General features: G+C 58.4%; 1 long non-coding RNA gene across 1 annotated transcript; it reads left to right on the top strand.

Moving 5' to 3' along the window:
• The first annotated feature begins 3,578 nt into the window (after window positions 1-3,578).
• Window positions 3,579-7,096, top strand: LOC144303477 (uncharacterized). The gene is made up of 3 exons (XR_013370526.1): window positions 3,579-4,456; window positions 4,568-5,683; window positions 5,783-7,096. It is a non-coding gene; the product is annotated as an uncharacterized LOC144303477 (long non-coding RNA).
• The last annotated feature ends 1,282 nt before the right edge of the window (window positions 7,097-8,378 follow it).

Here is an 8,378-nt window from a genome sequence, read left to right as displayed (position 1 = left end):
TCAGTTAGAAGGAGGGAAGGACAGAATGGGTACACAAAGGGCTTGTGACTAGGGTGGCACTGGGTCTGAGCAGGACTTTGCAGGATGGAGAACCTAATAAAGGGGTCACCACCACAGTGACTCCAGTTTGGTAGAAGCTCAGTGTCTCCCTCCCAGCTAGTGGGACACCCCCCCCCCCCGACCTGTCCTGTCTCACCACATTCTCCCCCCTGGACCAACTCCGCTTCTTCTGCACTGAAACTGGCCCCCCTGCACCCCAAAGGCACAGAACCCCCGTGAATTCCCTCCAGGCTACTCCCTCCAGCCTGGTTAGATGGAAAATTAATCTCCCTTTAATCCTATACTTAATGTACGGGATTTCACTCCCCGCGGTGAGACAATGAAATTAATCTCCCACTAATTTTCTGTTTGCCAGCCTGGGTTCCAGCATTCTCAGCCCTGCCTTTCTGGCCACTTTTGTCGAGGGAAACAAAGACCTAATCCCTTTTCCCGCCTTGTTTACTCTGTGTTTTGGAAAAAAAAAAAAAAAAAAAAAGGATCCCACTGGCATTTGCTCCACTGGTTCGGATAGGAAGGCAGAAGGAGGCTCCCCGACTCTCCTGGGGGGCACGCGTTCCAGGCCTGACACCCCAGCCTCTCCCCAGCTTTCTGGGTGTGAGGGGATTAGGGGCCCCATTATCTGTTAGGATGGGGCTTGGTGACACACAAGATGAGCAACAGCCTGCCTCTGGGAGGGGGAGGTCCTGAAGCTCCAACGCCAAGTTCTGGTGTGAGGTGAGGACCTGGTCCCTTCTCTGCAGGGTGTGTGTGTTTGGGGGTGACGTCAGGACTGGGGCCCGGCTTGCCCTGTGGGCCCACGACTCCAGCCACTCAGCCACCATTCCTTCCTGAGCCCGGCGTGTTCTAATCTGCTGTCTCTGCTTGGCCTCTGCTCCCCCTGTCCTGGGGAAGGCTTTGGGCCATCCGTGCTTCGGAGAAAAAGGAATAATAATAATAATAATAATAATAATAATAATAATAATAGTGCGCACCACATGGGGGGGGGTGAGAGCTAAATGAGACCCTCACCTAGCGGCTCTCCTGGAGGGCAGGAGAGCACAAGCAGGCAATATTGGGCACAAGCGGCCAATACATGGCAGCTAAGTGCTGTTGGCAGCTGACTCAAATGCCCTCACGTCTTGGACACCTGACCTTGGACACCTTGGTGACCCCCCAACAGAAAAACGATCCTCTCCTCTGGGCCCCCTTGGTGCTTCGTCCCCCCGTCCCCCCCGCCACTGCTCTCCTGGGGGCCCTACCCTGCACCTGCGGGCTGACCCTCCTCTGCTATTTGCCCCAGAGCCAGGGACTAGTCTCTCTCTGGTTTCAACTGCAGAGTCAAAATAATGGTTGGGATGAACTCATTGGGGTTGTTAGGGCATTAAATGGAATAATGCTCATTAAGGGCTCAACACTGGCACGGCCTGGGGCGAGCGGTGAATAAAGTCATAGTGTGCTGTTATTATTAGCCTCATTACTGATCATGCACTGTGAAGTCTGTCCTTCCCTGGCAAAGGCTTCCGAAAGGCAGAGACGGGCTTGGGGTTTTCCGAGGACGCTCGGTGCCCACCCACCGGGCCTGACTCTGGGGACGGGCCAGTGAGGCCAGCCAGGTGGAGGGCGGTGCTGGGTGCCCGCTGTGCTGAGCACAGGGCCATCACCCACTCCTGGGGCTGCCTCCTGTGCCCTTTCTGAGCGGGTGTGCCTCCCCAGCCCTGCCCATGCGGTCACAGATAGACTGTCCCATCAGCACGATGATGGTGATGACCACATCCCACTGCCCTCCATCCTTTCCAGTGTCACTGTCCTATCAGCCCCAAGCCCCTGTCCTGGAGTCTCAGAGCTGGGGAAGACCCTGGAAGCCATCTGGTCGCCACCCTTATGCATGAGGACCGGAGAGGTGGTCCAGCAGGCCTGGGGCCACACAGCAAGTCAGAGGCAGGGCTGGGATTGGATCCGGCCTCTTGACTCCCACTGGAAGGCAGACTCAACCCTGTGCTGCCTGTCGTCACCTCACCGGAGCCCCTGTTGTCACGCTCATGTTTATTGAGCATCTACTGTGTGCTGGGCTCCGCGGGGACTGTGTATATATTGGTTCGGCTCCCGTCACATGTGGAAGAGGTAATACCGTGCTCCCCATTTTACAGGTGGCCAAACTTAGGCTAAAAAAGCTGGAGTCCAGATCACAAGCCTTCACAAAAGGGCGATGACAAAGCAGGAACTTGACTCACACCTGCGCCACTCCAAAGCCAGTGCTCCTTGTGTGCTCCCTGTGGTGTCCCGTGGAGAGGCGGGTGCAGCTGGGCCCCAGCCCCGGGGGGACAGGCAAGGGGCCGCCAGCCTGGCATCTCCCTTCCTCCCTCCACCGCAGGCAGACACGGAGGAGGTGAGGACAGGTTACGGCGGCTGAGGATTTGTGAACGGCCAGGGTGGGGGTCTGCTGGGGGTGGGGCTGCTTTCCAGGGCCCTGGGGACCCTGCTGGTGGCCCTTCCCCTGGACAGGCGGATCCTGCCCCCGTGCGCCTGGGTGGGAAGGAGGGTGCAGCGCGCTGGGGCTGGGCTGGGGCTGGGGGAGCAGCAGGGACCGGGGCTGTGCAGCTGCCAGGAGCCTCGGGCTGGCGGTGCCAGGAACGGGCAGGAAGTGGTTTGTGGGGAGCGCAGACGAGGCCGAGGCTGTGCGATGTGGCTCTGCCTGAGGTTTCTGCTCTGGAAACCTGACTCATGTGGACGAGGACCGGGCTCCCCCTTCCCCAGGGGCCAGTTAGTGCAATTACAGGCCCGGCTCCGCTGGGGAAGAGAGGACGTGCTCCGAGAGGGGGGGGTCCCCCAAAGCGGGCCTCGGGAATCCGGGCGTCCCTAGGGGTGAGCGGTTGCACCACCGGCTGGTGGGCGGAGGGCGTGTGGGAGGACGTGCCCACGCGGGCCAGCGCCAGGCCTAGCAGCAGGAGGAAACCTCTGCGGGGGCCCCGCCTGCGGGGAGGGCTCCCCTGGACTCTGCAGTCCTTGGTCCTGGGCCCAGCTCCCTTCTGACTCACCACAAGGCCTTTTCTGTCTCCGGGCCTCACTTTCTTTCTTTATCTCTAAGATGAGGTTTCCACGGGCTCTAAGAATTCGATGAGTCTCCCCTGCCCCCACCCAATCAAAGGAGCCTGCAAACCGCAAGGGAACAAAATAACAACACGGAAAACCACAGCTGGCAGGTAGTAACTGCTGGAGAGGTACTGCTGCTGCCCCCCCTCCCCGGCCCCGGGCCCTGTGCATCACTTCTCTAGGCCTTCTAGCAGCTCTCAGCTGCCCACCTCACCGATTGGAAAGCAGGCCGCAGTACCCTGGGGCGGGCGTGGGGCGATCCAGGGGAGGGGCGCCCTGGCCCACACCCTGCAGAAAAGGGGAAATCTGGAGGCGAACTGAGCCTGCTGCCAGGCCCCAGCTGCCCCACTGTCCCCTCCCTCACCCTAGTGTTCCAGGGCTGCATTGTCACCTCCTTAGCTGCAGGAGTCATGTCAAGTGGGTAAGACATTTCCTTCCCTAGTCATTCTGGAAAAGAGGAACACTGGACTCTGCTGCACAGATGTTCTGGTGTCTTCTGAGTTGTCTCTTACTACCACCCTCTCTGCCCCCCACCGCCTGCTCTGCACCGAATCCCAGGATGACAAAAGCAAAAGGGGGGGCTGCATCAGCCGGAATGAAGCTCCGGGGAGTCGGGAGGGCTGTGTGTGCCCAGCTCTGAGCGCTTGGCTGCTGCTGCAGCTGCCGCCGCCAGGTCCAGCCTTGTCTGCGCCTTCCGCACGCAGCTTCACGGGGAGGAACAATTTCAAACATCCTGGGCCGAGTTCAACCCCTCCCCTTCCGTGAACCGGGGGGACTGAGGCCCAGAGAAGAGAAATGACATGCCCGGCAGACGAGGGCAGAGCTGTGATCAGAGCTCAGGTGTCCCCACTCTCAGCTCTGTGCTTGCACCCCCCAGAGTCGTGGCCGGGCGTGGCCAGGCCTGGAGCTCGAGCGGGCGTTCCCTGCCTTGAGCGAGGATCGAAGCTCCTTGGCTGTCAGACAGAAGTTCCAAGCCAGGACTTTTGGATTTTGTTAAGCAGGAGCTTGGCTGGTGAAGTGGGGTGCAGCCTGGCTTGGGTTCCCCCCCACCCCACCCCGCCCCCGGCTTTACTGAGACCTGATTGACATATCACATTGTGTAAGTTTAAGATGTAGAAAGTGATGACCCGAGACGTGCGTGCGTTGTGCAACGTTTCCCAGAATGAGGTTAGTTGACACATGCTTCACCTCCCGTGATCGGCGTGCTGTCGACGTCGCTGTCATGGCGAGGACAGTCAGGTTCTCCTACAACCTTCCAGGACGCAGCGCGGGGTGGTCACCCGGATGCACACTCCATCCCCAGATCTTACGCACCTTATAACGAAAGGTTTGCACCCTTTTCACCAACTCTCCCCACTTACCCCACTTACCCCACCCCCCAGACCCCAGGCCCCAGGCCCCAGGCCCTGGGAACCATGGATCTGCTCTCTGCTTCTAGGAGTCGGGTGCTTGCAGATGGCACGTAAGTGAGATCAGGCGGTGTATGTCTTTCACTGTCTGACTCATTCGCTCAGCATGATGCCCCGCAGCTCCATCCATGTTTTTGCAAAAGGCAGGAACTCCTTTTTTTTTTTTTTTTTTTTTTTTAACGACTGAATAATACTTCATCATGTACACGAAGCACACTACCTATCCGCTGATGGACGCCAGCTCGCGTTTTTCTCTTGGAGGACGTGGAGCAATTCTGGCCAGGGATGCCAGATCTTAACGATGGAAAAACGCCAGCGAAAGAATTAGCAAGAACGTCTGCGTAAAGTAGGTGCTCAGAACTGCTCAGCAGGGCTGAAACGGCTGCTTCCCTACTCAGCCACCTTCCCACTATCTGACTCACGGAGAAGAATCCAACAGGGAGGAAGACGTGGCTCGCTCCGGAGGACGGAAGGCCAGCATTTCCATCCGGGGGTGGGAACCAGGGTGGGCTTTCTCCCCTTTCCTTTGACCTCTTGCAACCTGGCCTGCCGATCGTGGGGCACACCGCTTTGGGGGGTGCGAAGACACCTGATTCCAGACTGGCGGTCCCGGGGCCTAGCTTTAATGTGTCACCAGCTCCTCCGTCTGGGTCTCAGTCTCCTCCTCTCGGGAAGGGGAGAGGTTGGACCAGAGGGTGCCAATCACCTGGGCAGCTTTCAAACAATCCTGGAGGCCCAGGCCCCATCCCAGCTCAACTGAACTCCTGTGGGTACCATTTGAGCATCTGTGGTTTTGGTTTTGATGCTGAGTAACGGGTGGGAGCCGCTGGCTGGTTCTGGGGTCTCTGGTGGTTGGAACACAGGACGGCTGCATGGGATGCCATAGACTGCTGTGAACAGGGTTTTGCATCCCCCCTTAGCAGGCAGGAGGGTGAGCAACAGCATTGACCTGGGCGTCTCAGCCAGAAGCGGTCTCCCAGCATTCCTCTCCTGCCATCAATAGGTGACAGACAGCTGGTGGGCCTCTGGGATGCTTGCAGTGAGGAGGCCCCGCGGGGACTGATGTCCAGGACCGAGACCCCAGAAACGTCATTCTTCTCCCCACAGGCAAGTTGGGGAGCCCCCAGGTGGCTCCCCACAGGCAAGTTGGGGAGCTCCCCACAGGGCTCCCCACAGGGAGCCCCCAGGTGGCTCCCCACAGGCAAGTTGGGGAGCTCCCCACAGGCAAGTTGGGGAGCCCCCAGGTGGCTCCCAGCTCTGAGGTGAACTCTTCCTGCAAGAGCCAGGCCATCCAAAGGCTGGGGACTCCTGCGCCCTGGGCGGGGACCCTGGAGAGGAGCTTGGGTTGGGGATGCAGTGGGAGCCCCCCGAGGGAGGGTCAGCGTCCAGAGTCAGACTCCCAGGATCCGCTTTGGGTTCTGCTGCCTCCAGGCCTCCGTGATTGCATCTGTAAAATGGGCCATGAACCCACAGCCAACGCGATGCTAGGGAGCTGCCGTGGGGATTCTGAGAGAGAGAGGCAGTCAGCACCAGGACGTAAACCTCGGGGAGAAAGACAGGATGGAAATAAAAGCTGAGGGGGCAGGGGTCTGGGGTGGGGAGTAGGGAAGGCTGAACTCGGGGAGTCTTCACACAAGAGAACAAAGTGTCACCACGTGGACTCGCCCACGGGGTTCAAGTGAATCCAGGTGAATATTTTCCCTGGCGGATCCCTTAAGAAACAAGAATTTCCCAAGGAGCTCCTTTTGTAAACCAAGGATGAATGACACTTGTATGCCTGAAGTAAGGGATGTGGTCCTGGGGCTGCCCCTGGAGCTCCCTTTCCACCCTCATGGGGGCATAATTTGGGAAGAAGTTTGGAAAACATTGACCTAGGTGGAGTGGGAAGACCAGTTTTCCCCACCTTCTGAGACTCAGCTCAGGGGAACTTAGTGTAAAATGAAGCAGGAGGGACGCCTGGCTGGCTCGGTGCTTGAATGTCTGCCTTTGGCTCAGGGCATGATCCCGGGGTCCTGGGATCGAGTCCCGCGTCAGGCTCCCTGCATGGAGCCTGCTTCTCCCTCTGCCTGAGTCTCTGCCTCTCTCTCTCTCTCTGTGTCTCTCATGAAAAAACAAATAAAGTAAAATAAAATAAAATGCAGCAGGAGAAGGGGGGCTTGGATGCCAGGAAGCACTGCCCAGCAGGCAGCTGTGTCCCCCGGGCCTAGAGCTCTGGTCCTCCAGGTGCTCCCTGAGGCCGGAGGGGTGGACCACAGCCTCCCAAAGGGCCATTGGAGAGGTGGGGTTGGCGGGAGGCAGTGGCAGGAGGCCTTTCCTGCTCTGGTTGTCAGGCCCATGTGGAGGGGGAGGCCTCTCTCAGGGAAGCCAGGCGTTGGTCACTTGGCTGGGTCCCCAGGGCGGGAGGTGGGAGCAAGACAGTGCAGTGGCTCCCCGTCCTCTTCCCTCATCGATCTGGCTGCAAAGACAGAGCAGGGACGACCAGGTCAGAAGAGCCCACGGATGGAGGAGGAGAGGAGAGGAAGTGGGGGGGCAGGGGCAGGTGTGAGCATGAGGGGGGCAGGACCCAGCACCCAGAGGAACTGACATGAGAAGAAACAAGACCGGGAAGGAGCACCGTCAGGGTGGAGTCCCGGCCGGCGCCACCTGCGGGGTTCATCCAGAAGCACCCCCGCCCGCAGCGGCGTGCAAACCCGTGCAAACCCCTGTGCTCTGCTTCCTGCAGCCCCGAGGGCCCTCCCTAACCTGCAGCTTCCCCCTTCAGCTTGTCCCCCACACGTTTGCCAGAATAATCCCCGAGGAAAGACACGCGTCGATGCATGGCTCCCCGGCCTGTAGTGGCTCCCCTCTCCCCACCTCCTGGGGGTGCTGGGCTGTTCCCAGGGGGGTCAGGGAGGCACCCCCTAAACCAGCTGCCACCTTCTTCCACCCCGGGATGGCTCTAGTCTAGGATTGCCAGGACAGCCACTTAAATTTGAATTTCAGATAAACAACAAATGCTTTTTTAGGGTAAGTATGTCCCACATGGTGCATTCATTGTTTATCTGAAATTCGAGTCTAACTGAGCATCCTGCATTTTTATTTTGCTAAATCTGGCAACCCCTAGTCTCGTCCATCCGCTGGAGACCCGATGTCATCCCATCTGCCGTCCTGTGCTCGCGGGCTACCGGGAGATGGTGGGAAGCTGTCTTGCAGGTAGTTTATCTTCAATTACATTTATTTACGCAGGCTTAGGTTAAATGAATGCATTTATTTTAATATGTTTGTTTTATTTTGAGGAAATCCACTTTTTAAGTGGGCAGGAGGGATTGTGTCCTAGAGGCGAGGCTTCTCCATTGCTTTCTTGCCTGAAGTGACCCAGGGGGTGGGGATTTTTAGGAAAATTGGGGATGATAGCCTTTAAAGTCAGAGAATCTGGGTTCAAGGAGAGGGCCTGTCATCAACTCCCTGTCTGACGGGACTTGAGAATTTCTGTCACTGCTCTGGCCTCCGTGCAGAAGGGGCTAATACTCTCTCTGCCTGTGAAGTGGCCTGGGATTTAGGATTCATGAGCACACCCCAAGAGCGAGCCACATGAGTGAGGGGTTTTGTTATTGAGGCCCTGTTGTCTGGGGTTCCAGAGCCACCTGGACCGGAGGGCCAGAGACGCGGCCGGACCCCTAGGCTCCGCGCTGCTCAGAACTTGGCCAAGTCTGTGGCACTGGGGCCCTGAGTGTCAAACCTCTTGACCTCTTCCGCCCCCTTGGCTGGCCATGCAGTTCAAGTGTGTGGTCACCAGAGGTCAGGCTTGCATGTTGGTGGCCAAGTCCTGCCTTTTGTGGTGCTCCCAGGGGCTTCCAGTCT

Source organism: Canis aureus, chromosome 32, assembly GCF_053574225.1.
Source record: "Canis aureus isolate CA01 chromosome 32, VMU_Caureus_v.1.0, whole genome shotgun sequence".
NCBI lineage: Eukaryota > Metazoa > Chordata > Mammalia > Carnivora > Canidae > Canis > Canis aureus.
The sequence above is the reverse complement of the archived record's forward strand: the minus strand, read 5'-3'. Positions and strand labels throughout refer to the sequence as shown.